The sequence below is a fragment of the Melopsittacus undulatus genome, chromosome 3, assembly GCF_012275295.1.
Source record: "Melopsittacus undulatus isolate bMelUnd1 chromosome 3, bMelUnd1.mat.Z, whole genome shotgun sequence".
Taxonomy (NCBI): Eukaryota; Metazoa; Chordata; class Aves; order Psittaciformes; family Psittaculidae; genus Melopsittacus; species Melopsittacus undulatus.
Genome location: NC_047529.1, coordinates 29,299,184 through 29,315,584, shown reverse-complemented (window position 1 = coordinate 29,315,584; position 16,401 = coordinate 29,299,184). Strand labels below are relative to the sequence as shown.

General features: G+C 39.4%; 1 long non-coding RNA gene across 1 annotated transcript; it reads right to left on the bottom strand.

Moving 5' to 3' along the window:
• Nucleotides 1-304: 304 nt before the first annotated feature.
• On the bottom strand, nucleotides 305-15,809 carry LOC115947200 (uncharacterized). Its single transcript, XR_004081148.2, has 5 exons — nucleotides 14,089-15,809; nucleotides 12,849-12,925; nucleotides 6,907-7,146; nucleotides 5,967-6,125; nucleotides 305-402 (listed from the first exon to the last, which is right to left on the bottom strand). It is a non-coding gene; the product is annotated as an uncharacterized lncRNA (long non-coding RNA).
• Between the last annotated feature and the right edge of the window lie 592 nt (nucleotides 15,810-16,401).

Sequence of the window (16,401 nt, the reverse complement as noted above, 5' to 3'; positions counted from 1 at the left end):
ATTTGTATTTCCAATATGCATTTAAAATACTGCATTGTGAATACTGGCTGGTGTTACTCCCTCCACGGGATTTTCTCAGTGCCTTAAGCATAGCATAATAGAGTGCACTCATCTTTCAACAAGTTGACACTTTTCCCCCCTCAAATGCAACTTAAACAATAAAGGTTAGATTTAAAGACACAGCAAGACAAACACCTTTGTTTTTTTCTTTCTTTTTAAGTTATTCACTATCATTTAATGAGGATTTCCAGGGTACTGTAAACCTTCAAGGTGAAACAGAAATGAATTGTTAAATAGAATTTACCTGAGAAGGAGAGGTGGAAGAAGGGGTGTCTGGAGTTCTGATAAATATGGAATTGGTTCTCTTCATACACAAGGTAGGCAGAAACTGATGACTTATTTCTTGTAAGAAGAATAAGAAAAAAGGCAAAATGAAGAGGAAGAAGCAAAAATGATCAGAGCACAAGGCTGTATAATAGCTATTCTAAAACAAAAAAACAAAAACAAAAAAAAAAAAAAGGCCAGTACTTTTCAGCCAGATCTGCTTGAAAATAATGGCACAAAGAATTAGGTATAATATTTTCTTAACTTAGAATTTTATAATACAATCTGATTTGTCATCTATAATATATAATCATCAGCAGAATGTAAATGCTATAATCCTTGTGACAACATCTATTCTACCTACTCTTTTTGCTGCTATTTTAGCTTGATTCTAAGAAATCATTCCACAGCAAGTATTACTTCTATTAAGAAAGGTTAAGCATTGCTGAGTACTGCTTAGCAAAATCGTATTTACCTGAATAAATAGCTCCCTAGAAATGATGAAGACACACAGTAATGTGCATGCTTTCATTTACACATAATATACATCCATTAACACTCACTATGCAGTAGAAAGTACCAAAGAGCTATGTGCCCTCTATCAGCTGAAAGAGATTTATTTAGCAGAGTATGATTTTAAAGGCAAGTTCTTTTTTAATACTTGGACTATTTGTTGGCCTGTATCAGACACAGAATCAAATAATGGTTTGGGTTGAGATGAACAAGATCTGGAGCTGGAAAGAAGATAAAACGCAGGTGGTGTGGTTTACAGTGCAAGTCACTCCTTCAGTGGCATTTATCTATGTAGGTCACACCTGAAGCCACGCAGTGCCAAGGACATGATACCACTGGAGATGCTGCCTTTGAGAGGAGATGTACAGCCTGGTGTTAACCTCTGTGAAACCAGCAGAAGCATGAGGTCACTGCTGGGAACAAAAGGCAGCAATCAGGGGAACCTGCTGATCACTGAACAGCCCTGGGGCTTACCACAGGCTTGGCGGGATCTCCAATCCTCTGACCTCCCTGATTAGCAAGATGGGAAAAGGGAGGAGATGGAAGAGGTTTGTAAGGAAGATGAAAGAGCAACTGAATCCTAACAAAGCAACCTTCCTAAGAGCCCTGTGTCTAATGTCAGCAGTTAGTTTGTATTTTCACATTTAATTTGGACACTGCTGGACCAAAGTCTCCCAGGCACAACCTATCACCACACTGATTTCAACAGTGTTAAAGTGGGATGCATTTGTCCTGTTGATTACATTTTAAATTGCCATCCTCTCCTCTTTATGCTTGTAGCTTGAGACTGAGATTTCAAGCAGCAGCCTTGCCACATATTATAGCATTCACACTACTGACCATTTAACCACCCAAACCCCTTGAAAGAAAAGAAGCCTTTCTTTTTCTTTCCCTTCTCTAGCAGACCAATGATCAGATCCTATCCATTCTCTATGGAAATGACCCCTCTGTCAATATCCTGTTACCTAATATTTACCACACTGGTGCAGAGTCCGAAAGGTAAATTTGAAAAGAGGCGATTTCAGCCCTCATAAACAACGAACCAAGAAATGCTTGGGGAAAGGCAGGCACGTAGGATTCGTTAGCTGTGGCAGGGCTACAAAAGCCATTCACAACACCCTTGTTGACACTGCTTTACTTCTTCAGGACTCTGCTTGCTAATAAAACTGCAGAAGGATTAACCAAGTAGTTTCACAGAAATCACCACAAAATGCCTTAGCATTTTTAAGCAGAAACCCCTTGGCACCGATTTTACAGATGACATACTGAAAAGGTTGGGATTTTTCATTGCTTTTTTTTTTTCTCTCCCTCTCTCTTAAAGAAAATAGGATTAGAGGTAGAGGCTTTTATATTCCATCACTTCTGAGACATATGTTCTGCTCTCCCACCAGTTATGAAGTGATTACTGGAGTGGCACAAACAGATTTTTTTTAACAAAGTAAAGGTGTGATTTTCTCAGGTTCTGTGAGAACATGCACACTTATTTTTACCAACCCAATCTGTTTTCCAGTAGTTTAATGTCCGCAGGGTTTATAAGGCTATCTTAGGTGTTGGATGCAACGCAGCTTGCAGGGTGCTACCTGACTACGGAACTTTAGAGAAAAAGACAGAGAGAAAGCAGAAATAATACGAGATTCAAAGTAATTTGGAGACAGATTTAAATATACAAAAAGACCGACCTTTTTTGCTGCTTGCCCATATACAGTTCTCTAAAACCTGAAGGTCCTCATATCATAAATACTTGCTTCAGTTTAGAAACCTCACTGAAGATTTATCCTAAAATAATTTACATATTCAGCCTGACTATAAAAAGTATTATTTTTACTCCACAAAAAGGAATTTGATCTTATAAACACTCACTGCCAGGAACAGCGATTCCCATGTGAGAAATGGGACTTGATCTCTTGCACCTTGCTTACTTAAACTGACAGCAAAGGAACAAGTTGAAAGATTTGATTTTATATCAATTCACACCATTTTTCAGGTATAGAAAGACTGTGACAAGGAGATTTCTCTACAAGGCAGTATAGGGAAAGGGATCACACCTGAACCGGACTGCTCAACCATTCCAGATTCTCAGACAAAAATCTATAACCACACCAACAAAAGACATTTCTCCTCCAAAAGACTCTTAAAGCTAAGTTTTGGTTTGTTACACCAAGACAAATTTAGAATAACCACTTCAAATGCAGTGAAGTTACTCAGGACCAGAGGAAGTGAGAACAAAATTTGGCAAGGACTGTAAGGGAAGTAGTCAGTTGACATTTAATCCTTGATGAAAATCTTCAGGTCAAGTGCTCACACAAAGAATTTACACTGGTTTAAAAACAGAGTATTTGAAAACCCTTTCATGGATATATTTCAGACTGGCATAATATCAGTATAGTTCATAATTTAGCAACACAAGCTAAGCTGTAGATTTCCAGCCTGGTTGATATCTATACCTATATACACTTGAGCTTCTGCAAAGTTATGAAGTAATTTAAGTATATAGTATGTCTGATAAAAACTCCTTTTGTTAAATCACTGAAATTTTACAGGTAGACAACAGTCTTTCTTACATAGGACAACATGCCTGAAATATGGTTCTGCTCAATGACTTTTTGGGGTTTGCAGGGTATTTTGTTGACACAGGATAGTTCAGCCCTTCTAATCAAGATTTTTCTCAAGAACAGTCTTCATCCTTACCTCTGCACTGAGGGATTGGACAGTGAGGTCAAAGTCGTTTGTCCCTGACAAAAGCCTTAGCAGGTCCCACTAAGCACACTCAGTAGGATTTTTTGTTGTTGTTGCTTGTTATTTTGGATGAACAGTACCCCCTCCTTGCAAACTGGGATTTTCAGTGCAGCCTCATACGAGTTAATCAGGCCACATTCACAGGAGCAATAAGGTCTTGTTTCCAGCAGCAGAGGTGGAGACCCTTTGGTACAGGCATACAGGCACTTCAGACCCCTCTGAAATGCAGCTTATGTGAAATGGAAAGCTTAACTGCAAAACTGATAGAAGAATAAATATTGGGAAAAATTCTACACATTAAAACTTAGCAAGCAGATAATGCTTTTGTAGGAAGCATCTAGAGATAGCCTTGGTTATTTCATCTATAGACCTCTCACAATTCCAAAGGCACCTCTGACTTCAAAGTTGTCCTTACAGCTTTTTTCTTCCCTGTTTGGCTGTTACAGTACTTCCTACTACCCAAAGAGATCCACAGAAATGGAATAGTGATGTTTTCCTTTTTTTCACATAAGCTGCCTATCCCCTCTTATCCCACCCATTTCCTTCCTTGGCTTTACCAAATTTGTATCAGACAAAGCTATGAACAAATAAACATTCCCCTTTTAAAATTTACTATGTATGCTGTGTTACCCCATAACTACACGATGGTCATCTCAAACATCTTGCATTGGTATTAACAAGTTATTTTTATTTATTTTACTATCTGCTTATTGTCATCATTCAAAAGAAACAAAATACAAATTAAAGTGCAATAATCTATGGCAATGCAAAATGTTAAGTATCTGCTTTAGATCCACAGAGGCAAAGAAATTAAAAGAGGCTTAAACTCTGAGCTAATGCTTCATCCCTAATTCATTCTCTTGTGCCCATATATTGAAGTCTCAGCACAATGAATCTGTGAAAAGACACATTAATGTGTTGTGGAACTGCTGTACAATAAATTGATAGGGAATTTCATGTAACTCTGATCAGAGGCTGGGCCAGAGATTTCAGTGATGAGTAATAGCAAGCAAAGAATTTACATTTTAATTCAGGCTTTCCTTGAATTTTTGGCTTTAATTCATACTCCAGATACTTTTCAGAAAGAAGGCTTCTGCTGAGGCATCCTATAAAGGCAATGAATGTCTGATGGCAGTACTTTGTGATTTAATTGCACTGCTATTTCTTAAAAATAAAGGTCATATGTCACAAAACAACACCAGGGTCTGAACTTCTTCTCTTAAAGACTACTGAAAATATTAAGTCCCCTTTACAACAGGAGGAGCATACCAGTTCTAATACTGCAGAGTATGTTTGTACTCACAAAGGGCTCACAAGATCTCATAATCCTATATTCTAATGAAGCAAAAATATCTTACATGGTATTAACATCAAATCAAACAGAAACTCATGCTCCGTGATAGATTTTTTCAAGAAGAGAAGCTTGCTTTTCAAAGTTCTTTCTGCTTCAAGCTTGCTTTTTAGATTTGCTATGAAATGAAACATGAATTTAAAGAGTGAAGATTCAGAAAAAATAGAGAAAAGGTGTAATCTTTCCACTGTAAATACCCATGCTGAAATGACAAAGGAGGTGTATGCAAAATCACTGCAAATAAATTGCTACATGTGCCGTATCTCGTAGAACTGCTGAACAGTTTTTATTACATTTTTGTTCATTGGAGATTGCTATAGAGATCTCTGCATTGCAAGTAGCCACACCATTTCAGTGCTTTGCTGTTTCAGAAGAGCAGATTTTCTTGATTAATAACAAAAGGTTTTGTTGGGATCAGAGCTGTTTCCCACCATCTCTATGCAAACCCGGCAACACAAACTGTGTACATTAGCATTTCAAGGAGCCTCCTATTAATGATGGCAAGAAAAGCTCCTCTCGGTGGGTAAAATCCATTTTGTCCTCTCTTGTGACATCTGTTCTAACTTTTAAAGCCAGAAAGGAAACTAGATAATGCCAGAGAGTCTTTTGATTTACTGTATTGGCACTTGTGATGATGCTTCAGACTATAAAAGCATGTAACCCTAGTGGACATACATGACTGTGTAAATGTGAACATCTGCATATTCCCACAACATAGGGTGAATTGAAGAAGTAATTCCAAAGTTCTTTGTTAAACTTTTAACTAGCTTTTTTTTTTCTTCAGGATTTCATAATTATGCTTTCAATTACTTCTATACCGTACAAAATTCAACATTTTAAATTGTATTTTTATGTAAATGCTTACTGCTACATATGTTTTTTGAATTAATTTAATTTCCCAAAGCTTCACATTTTTTTAACATTTATTTGTGAGTAAAGCCTTTGAAGCAAATGGAGTTGAGGAACTGAAATATGGTTAAAAAAATAAAACCCAAACAGTGTAGGATAAGAAAAAGTAAACGAAACCCTGCAGATTTCTTACCTCTTTACACCATCTGTGCAGTATTGCTCTTAGGCCTTTTACATTGGTCATCCTGGGAACAAAGCTGAAGGCAGATTCCAGCAGTTTTTCCATTCACTATTCATTCAGAGGTTCATCAGCTCCATATGGATCCAGCCAACTGCTGTGTTAAATCAGAGCCTTTTCCCAGAATTGACATGGTAATGAAGTCATGGTATTGCTCACAGAAAAGGCCTCCATAGGTATTTTCCTCTCTAACAAATCCAGCCTTTTCACCCCATTCACTCCCTAAAATTATCTCATAACGTTACAACATCTGTGAACTGGGTTTTTGCCTTTTAATGTCTAGTATGTTTTATTACACGACTATGCATTACATACTGGTTAACAAGACTCCTACATAACCAAGGAAATAAAATAAACTTGCTCTCTTCTTTTTGCAGCTCAGATTATTGCATCCCCTTTTAATTTAGGCCTGCTACCTTTATTTTTCTCCATCTAGAGCTGTACAAAGGAGTGATGTTCAAGAAACTTCCATTTTTCTGATTTCTATCAGAAAATGGGTTTAGAAATATTCCAGCATGAAAAAGTCTTTAACTACAAAATGGTAAATCCATTAATACAAAAAATTGCTAAAGGGAAACTGTGTTAAGGGCAACTATGTTCTATCTAGCAGTTGACTTAATGAGATGTATGGATCTGAACTTTACTTGAACAGCAATGGTTCAATATTTGATAAAGAATAAATATGAAAAAGATTATTTCTGTAATATGCCATCTGCAAAGAATATGTAGATACTGCCTTGATATGACAGCACAAGGTTGCTTTATTGGAAAACTGCATCTTTCTCATAGTAATAACATACTTCAACAACTATGATCTATGAAACCAGGTATCATTATAGATGCGTATGTCCAAGGTTAGCCATATAATGACTAAAGAGAACAGGTAGTTACTCACAGTTAGTGTAGCTTTTTGAGGTTTGTCAACATGTATTCAGGTTCCAGTCCGCATATATCCCAGTACTTCTTTAATGTGTAAGTCAACACCGTGTCCTGATAGACTGCGGTATTTTGTATTGGAAAGCAGAAAGATATGGCACAGATAATCTCCCCTCCTGCACTCTAGCACAACATGCATCCAACTGCACCTATTGAACTGGAACTTGATGATGCAGAAGGCTGTGAAGGGCAACTGCGCCTGTAGGATCACAAAAAAAAAAATAAAAGAGAGAACTTGATGGACCAAAAGTCCAGAAACAGACACTGAAATAGCTAAGCAGGGCTACACTGCCTAACGTACCTAATACAGCTGCTCTGAGTGTGAGAAAAGTCAAGGGGAATGGACTGCAGAAAGTAGCCATTCTGGTATGGTCTCCCTAAATAATATTTGTTGCCTTTGCTTCTGGAGACAGAACACTTGGGCAGCTGGACCTTGGTCTAATCCAGTTAGTGCCAATCCCAAATTCTTTTTTACATCCTGTGCATGTCACTGAGCCATCACCCAGATCCTAGAGCTCAGCATTTATTCTACTTAAACAATGACTGCAGGACTGTTCTGCCAAAACTGGCATCAAACATGGACATGCTATTCAAAGCAAAGCTGTCTAAAGGTAGATGGAGCATAAGTCAAGTCATAGAGAACCAGGAACAGTTTTGGAGCAGAAACTGTGAGATTTCTTATTCTTATCCAAGACAAATATTTCATAGTGTCTCCAGCAACAAAAGACACACTATCAGTGAGCGACAATTAATGGTTGTCTTATGGGAAAGCTCCAACTGGGTATGAGACAACCCACTGGGAGATGTGGGATATAGTCACTGATACCTCAACTAGATGCTGCATTATAGCTAGGTGACAACATCTGTGCTGAATTAGTTCCTGGGAAAATGTATTGTTGCCTGTGCACAGTGCAGTAAGGTGCACCAGCATGATTCTCTAATGTATTTGTTATTCACTTGGAAAAGGAGCACCAAAAAATACTAGTAGATATGTGCTTTTCATGGGTGAATTAACTCAGAGGTATCCATTATTACTGGGACTAGCCAAACAAACATCTTGAATCCTGACATCTTTAAGTCTGTCGTATTTAAGGATACCAAGCTTCAGGTCTGAGGATATTCCTTCTGTACGTTTAATTACAGACAGCTGCAAGGCACAGTGACAGCTCCACCGGCACCGTTACTCGGAAACATCACCCTGGGTGCATCCATATCTGTCCTGGGATGCACAACAACAGTCCTGTGAAGAATAAAGAAGCACCTGACGAGAGTGTATAACATCCTTAAAATACTTAGGGCAATTTGGGAAAAAGAATTAATCTGTTTGTATAGAAATAGAAAGAAATGCAAGAAGAAATAACATCTGCAAAAAAACACTGCAAAGAAAAAACATATGGAACTTCTATAGCAGATTATGCAAAAGAATACCCTTCCCACAATGACTATATTTTACCTAGCCATGAAAAACAGCTGCTCTCAGAGCCTACTCCATTTGTCCATGCTTTAGCTTTCAAGTTAACTAAAGTTTCTATCACGGAACACGATGTTAACTGGTCAAGCAGGACAGACAGAGTAAACATAAATACAATACAAGCTACCTATGGGCTTCTCTAGTCCCTCTGAATTGAGACAGGACCCCATCCTGTGAAGTGATACTGGGCCTTGACAAAACAACTGCTGCAACAAAAATGTGGAACTGAGAGCAAAGCTCAGTCAAGTTTCAAGTCCTGGTTAGTAAAACCTACTGCAGCAGGCTGCTGTGGCAGCCTGGTGCACCAACCAAATGGATGGTTTCTACCAAAGTTTTCTGCATGCCCTTTGACACCAGGCAGTTATAAAGCAGAAATGCTATCAGCTTCCTAAAAAAATCACATGTGCCATCTCCACAGTGCAGTATATCTCCTCCTCTCCAGGCAGCAGAGTTCCCAACTTGTCAAAACCAAGCTCTCCTGCACAGCAAAGAGCTGAGATGTTGACAGACACCAGCAGCAGCAGAGGGCAGGGGGCAGTGGAGATAAAGCCTCAGTGTTAGCAAGGAAGGTGCACTTGCTCCAAGTCTCTGAGGACAGATGCTAAAGAAGTTGGGCATTGTCTACATCTGGGACACCTATTGACAACTGGTCTCAGCCTTTCTTGGAAAGAGCTTTTTAACTAGTCAGTGCACTTTAGACGTCTATTCTCAACTCAGGCAGAATAGCTCTTTAAATGCAGCCTAGAGTGTGGATGTATGGCATTGTGTTGCAACTGCCTCCCCAATATTTGCAAAGGGATTGCTTATCTAAGTATCATGTATCACCCCTGCTTGCTTCTTCCTATAGGCTACTACTGAAGCACAATACAATTGTGCTTGGAAGTCTTTTAACCCAATATACAAACATTCACCTCCATGAACAGCTCACACAATCTATTTACAACATCACTACACCTAATATTCTAAGATTGCAATGTAATATCTCCCTGTCAGCCACCTAGCTATAAACCTTTGGAGATGTATGCCAAAGGTAACTGCTGGAGGGAAAGACAACTGGTTTGAAGTGGGATGCTGGCACCTCCTCAACATGGTGTTTATTCTGTGGTCAGAGCTGCTCAGCCATGCTCACATGTAGCACTGCTCTAATCATGAGAGGCTGAGGAAGAAATAAAGAGGCAAATCTGTCTTCTCAGTCAACCAGACCTGTATTTGCAGGTGGAAACCTGTATTCCAGCTCCCGTATGTATGGGCTGCTTGATTTAGTGGCACTACATGAGGCAGGAAAAAAATTCCCTTGCCCTTCTCCCAGGAGTTAGAGCCATTTTGCTCCTCTATTACACTTATTAGAGTTGTAATGAATGAGAATAAATGAAAACATAATTTTTATTGGAATCAGGCTCACAGGAGTTTGCAAAGGAAGGCAGAAGCGTTGCTCAGTGCATCCCACCCTGTGTCTACTTCTCATCTACTCAGGGATTTGGTATGGCAAGTTGATCAGTTAATTCCAGTTTTACTAATGAGCTGGAAAAAATATCCAACATGAAGACCAGCTTTGTTAGCCCCTCAGAAGAGGACACAAGCTAACAGGCACACAGCCTGGAACATTTTCCTAGCTAGAAGTAGCTGGGATTTGAGGTACAAAAGCACAAAGTCTGGAGGAGACTCTGCTGCTGTTACCAGCGAAGGAATAAGGAAAGACGTTGCAGGGTCTTCAGACCTGCAATTCTTCCCAAGTATAAACATTCAATTTACAGAATGTAAAACATTATATGAATCACACGTGCATTAGGACCACAACAAGATTAAAACATTGATTTTTTTTTCTCCATGGCTCAGTGTCCAATTCTGCTCTGATGAAACCAGCAGAAATCTTTTGTCTTTCAAAGGACGGACATGTCCTTTTACTCTCCCCTCACAAAGTCCTCCAACTTTTTACCTCCCTTGTTTTTATTCCAGCTTTCAGCACCAGTCACTTAGTGATTCCTGTAAACTAGCAGTAAGCATACAGCATTTCTATTTTTTATCTCACTTCTTTTCATCCTTCCTGCCTACTGCTGGTGAGGTTTGGTTTGGTGGGTTTTCATTTCTAGGCATGTCTTTCCAGCTTCTCCTCATCTGTTCCACTCTTGAGTTGCTGTCCTTGCCACTTCTTTACATTCCTGCTTTCTACTTGACATTTGGGTTTAGGTACACCTTATGGCATCACCATTTCCAATCCAACTACTACCTGCAGCTTTTGTTTGCATTGACCAACAGCTCACTAATATTTGCTGCCTCTACATTTAGTCCATCACAAGCCATAGGAGACCTATTTTTCCCACACTTATCTAGCTCTTGAAATCAAGATTGCAGATTATTTGTAGCGTTATAATCAATAGCTATATAACTCAATAAAGAAATGTAGCTCAATTAATGACCACCCATACTTTCCAAACTAAAAAAAAAATAAAAAAATTAAAAAAAACAAAGTAGTAGAATATAGCACCGGTTACTTCAGCAGTTATCTTCTAGGTATCTTTTTTGGCCCTCCATAAGAGCATCAGTAGTTCAGACAAGCATGAGGGCACAGAACAAGAACATAGTCATAAAATTAAATACTCATTAACAGTAAATTTCAGCATCCAGATTCTTTTCCAATATGCCAAGAAAACCAAGATGAAGGACTGGCAGGAATTTCAGGCCTGCTGTATATATTCTTTTGTAATTTCTTTAAAGATGAGGTGAAAGAAAATATGCCTAGTTGTTTGTAAGACTCTTTAGAAAGAAGCAAAGTTTGCTTTGAAGTTCACCAACTTGCAAGTATTTTAGCTATGGCTGTTACATTGAACTGCTCGTTAAGTGTAGCAGGAACAATCTGTTGCACTATTAATTTAAGAGATCTATATACCTGCACTACTAACGATGCTGTCATTCAGAGAAGACAGGGTGCTTCCTTCATAAGACCTGATCCTCCAGTGATCTTCACATCGGCAGGTTATCCATCATTCTGGAACTAACAGATGGATCAGGCAACAAACCCCTACCTTCTTTTCTTTACAGTTTGTTTACTTATTTTGCAACTTGCTTTATTTCATGTCACCTTAAAAACCTCAGTTAGACCCCAACCGATCACACAGCTAACAGTCAGAGGCAAGTCAACAAGAAGCTACTCGAGTTCACTTGCATTTAGCTGATTTAGCCATATTTACAACCACAGCAGAGCCTGGGTACCTGTGCCAGGCAGCAGCAACACCAGAAGCAGGCACTCCCTGGAGACTCCTCTGAGTGCACTGAGCAGATGTTGATGTCTGCTGACCATTGTTTGTGTCACCTGAGGTGCAATTGGGTGCCCAAGAAATCCACGCAGGACTGGCAAGGATGGCACTCCAGCTATGGGACTCCTTTACTGATATGGAGCAGCGACTGGAGTCCAGATGGTAGAACTGAGCACTTCCAATAGGGCTGGATTCCTACAACTAGATCAAGCCTCTGAACACTGGTGTTTTAATCTGAGGTGAATCCCATGCTTACTTATTAAAAATGCTCCACAAAAATATGTAAGAAGATTTTAAGACATCTCTCTCTTAAGTTTCATGGGACACAGTAGACCTCTGAGAGACAGCAGAGTCATCATAGTTTTGGTGGTTTGAGGGGGATGAACATCCAATGCACACTCAACCTTTATAATTGTTCTGTATTTTCAAGGGTTACTTTAGTAGAAAAAATTACTGGAAATCTTTTTAAAAGAGGTTGGAAAGCCTAAATGTTTTCAGAAGCACACAAACACAGGGAGTCAACACATCCGTATGAAGTGTTTCAACTGAACTCCAAAAACATTGCTTTTGAACGAGTAACTCTGAAAGACTTCACTACAGTCATCTGGACTTTGTGAGAGACTGAAATATAACGTAATTCCTGCCACTGACAAAGAGTGACACTGTGTGATTGCAGTGCAGTGGATGCTGCTGCAGAAGGTCTTCTGGATGCTTATGGAGAATAGAAAGGTGCATTCTGGAAAAAAAGAAAAAACTTGTAAACCAGATTTTCTGGGCAGTAAAGCCTACAACCCTGACGGAGACATTCAGGAGTAAAAGCAGCCTTTGAACAGTATGTTATATGCAGCAGGTTGTTGCTGATAAGCCTCAAATGGGAAAGCAGTGACAGATCAGGCAGCTTCTTGTCTAGCTACAAAAGTACCTCAACTGCTTTTGGGTGAAAGAGATCCCCAGTTCTGTTTCTCATTTGAATTGATTCCTCACAATTAAGGCTAATCCTTCATTTGATGTTTACTCAGTTTATTGCCTTTCTGCACTCTACACTGTCCACATCTGGCATTATGTTTTGCATTTATTCTAACCAATATACATTTATTCATCAGCTGTGTTTGTTCTAGCTATGCTTGAGATGGCAATTTCATTTTCAGTCTCCACATGCATTGATGGATACATTACCTTTCAGGTGAACCTTCTCATGCTTGTTCTCAGGACAGAACTTCCATTTTTTTTCTGCAAGTTGGTCCCTTTCAAACCTGTCACATTTAGATGTGAGAACATGTCATTTTAACAGAAATACTTTTGATATGAAGTGCTTTTTTATTTCTGTTTTTGAGGCTTTCCATTTTAAAGCAACTTTGAAATTCTACGCAGAGGTATTTCTTCAAATGTTACCATAAACGTGAAAAAGGAAGGCACAAGACTGTATTTAGGAAAGGTAAGGTTTGTAAGGAGAACACCACCACTCCTGTTCGTGCATGAACTCCAGTGGGAGGGTAAAAGTGTGTTACTGTGAGAATGTTTGCGTCACGTTTGCACACAAACAGTTACACAGCACTGAAATGAGTCATGAAAATTCACATAATTTCTAAAATGAGTGGGTATGTTAATGCAATGGTGAGCTTTCAATTCAAGATATGCAAAAATATTTACTGTTCTGATTTCAAAAGACTTTAATTTCTGTACATTATTCCTACCTACTACTACAACAGCCTATGTAACTTCACCAAATTCAGATTTTGCCAGTATTTATCTATGCAGAGCTGAATTTATTTATATTTTAAGGAAGGGTGGATTTTTTTGGTGCAATCTAACATTATATTTCTGGTGAAATGCATCATATGTCTATTTTGTGGCCACAACATCATCTGCTTTGTTATTCCCCCTCCTAGAAACAATGCTTAAAAACAGCTATGCAACATCTTGAAGGTTATCTGAAGTAGAGCAGAGTAGTGCTAACACACTGATTACAGAAGGCACTGCAGAAGATATGGCCTTTCTCATGAAGCTTTACTTCCTGCCTGCAGGAACCACTAAGGTGATAAACCTGTTCATTGCAAGCACACAGGGAGCCTAAAACTAGTATTCAGAGTGGGCAATGGCATCACCTGAAGGAGTAACTGGACAGGATTTCTGGAAGTAAAAAAAACAATCAGATGAGCAAAAAGAAAGCTGGGGCAGGCTGAGGCTCGGAATGAACGGGATATGTATTTATGACAGACATCTGGCAAAGGGATAATAGTGATATCTTACCAAGAAGTCAAAAATAAACTTAAATTCTGTTAAAAAAAGGCACTTGGGCTAAGATGCTCAAATGTGCTGTCCAGGAAAGCAAGGAAGGTGTCAGAGAGCTGGGCTTTGTGCAAAGAGAAAGATGAGAAAGAGCTACTATTTTTTGGAAGAATGTTTCCGTCCTTACCTGCAGAGTTGTGTCAAGCAGTATGAGGATGACGGAAAACGAGTTAAGGTGAGTACAGTCTTCTGTTGCTATAATGACAAATACACAAAAAAACAAACATATAAATTAAAAACCTGAGTGCTGTTCATGTCCAAGACCCAGGAGACAAAGCAGCAGGCTTACCACAGCTTGAAGAGCCCACTCTCCATTAAAAAGGTTTATAAAAGCAAAGGTAATATAATAAACAGCAGAAATAACAATGGATTTTTCTTTCTCCAGTACTAAGTGCAATAGCTAAACAACTCAGAAAGACAACTCGTGTTGGTAACTCTGTTCTTATACCAGCTAACCTAAGCACTTATCCATGCCATAGGTAACGCTTCTATTGCTCTAAGAGAAGACATCACGTGAGGACTACAGAACTAAGAACTGCCTGACTTCTGCATCTGTCATCCTCACAAGCTGCCTGATTTTAAAACATTAGCAAAAATGGCAAGGTAACAGCTTGTGTTTGTTCTGTCATCCCCCCACTTCAGGACCCCTGACGCACTGAGAGACAGACTGTGGGTCAGGTTCTGCTCTGCCCCGTTCTTTCTGTAGTTATTTACACCTGTACAAACTGAGTGGAAAACATGCAAAATGGTACCATTTTGTTTTGATAGTGTTTTACCCTCACTTCACAGGGGTGAGAATGAATAGACAGGGTGCAAGGCAGTGGAGAATCAGGGATTCTGTGTATTAAAAAACAGTGCAGACAGCCGCAGAAAGTGTCAAACCCCATACAAAAGGACTGTTCGTGCGTTCATGCTCAGCATCTGTGATCTGGACAGTATAAACAGAAGTCAGTATCTTTGTGTTATTGGGGGTTTATAGGGTTTTGTTTATATAATTTAAAAATCAGCAGACCTGCAAGGCTGAATGTTGCAGGGTGCTTTGCAAACAGCAATCTCACCCGTTCACAGCATTTCAGAAGCCTCCAGAGCATACGCTGAGGAATTCCCTTATTGTTGGTAGATGGTGAAGCCTATTGTCAGATGCTTGATACTGGCTCTCTGCCACGTGATGCTGGAGCCTACAGTTTTAATTAAAAACACTAAAACAATGTGAAGAATTGCTTGTCTGAAGCTCTGATTAGCTAGGACGCCTGCCCTTTCCATAAGCAGTTAGGCAAGTAATAGCAACTATGAAGGAAGCCCTCCTGCTACCCTGAAGGGTTAAGATCTGCAGCTCCACATGCAAGAAAGCCACCCCCAAAAAACCAGACCTTTGACGCTTGAAGTCAAGATGCGTTAACATATTCTGAAAGGGTGGACTCTGCATCAGTCCCCTAGCGAGGCAAAGGAGCTAAATTCACAGATGTGCAAGAGTCATGAAGAATGAAAGAAGCATGGTGGCTAAAAGCAATCTGATAGAGCTGTGACTGAAGGAGAAGGAAGGTAACAACCAGCAGAGCTGAGAGCTTCTCTTATCTACGTCAGCTGCCAATGACAGCTGGTGATTACTAAACCGGCATTATGGCCTTGTCCTCCCCAGCAGGAAAGGGCTTGACAGCAAAACCACAGCAGAAATAACGTGAGCATGTTTTCATATAGGCTGCCTAGAAAACAATTTAACTTCCACTCTGCCTAGCTATAATCAGCAATGCCCCACAGGCATCAGGGTCAAAGTGCATCTTAAGGAGTAATTTGAAATAGAACGGCTGGAGAGAATTTTCCAGACCTTTGTTCCAAGCATGGACGATAGGATGCAGGAAAGCATGAATATATCTGGGTGGGAAAAGGACTAACACATGGTAAAGGCTGGCATTGTGAGCAGAGCAAAGGTCACGTTCAGCAATGTGCTAAGTTAATAGAATTGGAAATAATGGGTGAAGAGAGTCCGAAAAAAAGAGCAAGGTTGTTTTTTGCTTGAAGCACGGAGGATGTAATGGAGGTTAGGTGCGGGTTTTCCTCTTTAGCTATCTGGTTTGTAAATTGATGGCATTTTTTGCTGTCTGGAAGAAAAACCCATGTATCCTGGGATTTTATTTTGGTCTCCCTCATACTGTAAGCATGCTTGAGAACTATGAAGTTGAACAACCACTAGTTAAGCAGTTCAAGCTGGTCTCTGACAGGTTTCCCAAGCTGCTTCTAAATGTATCTGGCAAATAAATTCCTCCTCATCTGCTAATTTCAGACTTTTAAAATAATTTAGCTCTCAAGTACATAACATAAAGTGATTATCTTGTTCTTTACAGTCTGAGGGCAGAATCTATTTAGAACCTGAGCAGGCTGGCTACATGCAAGTGGAAAGCTTTAGATAAAATTCACTTGCCAACCCAGAGCAGTGAAACCA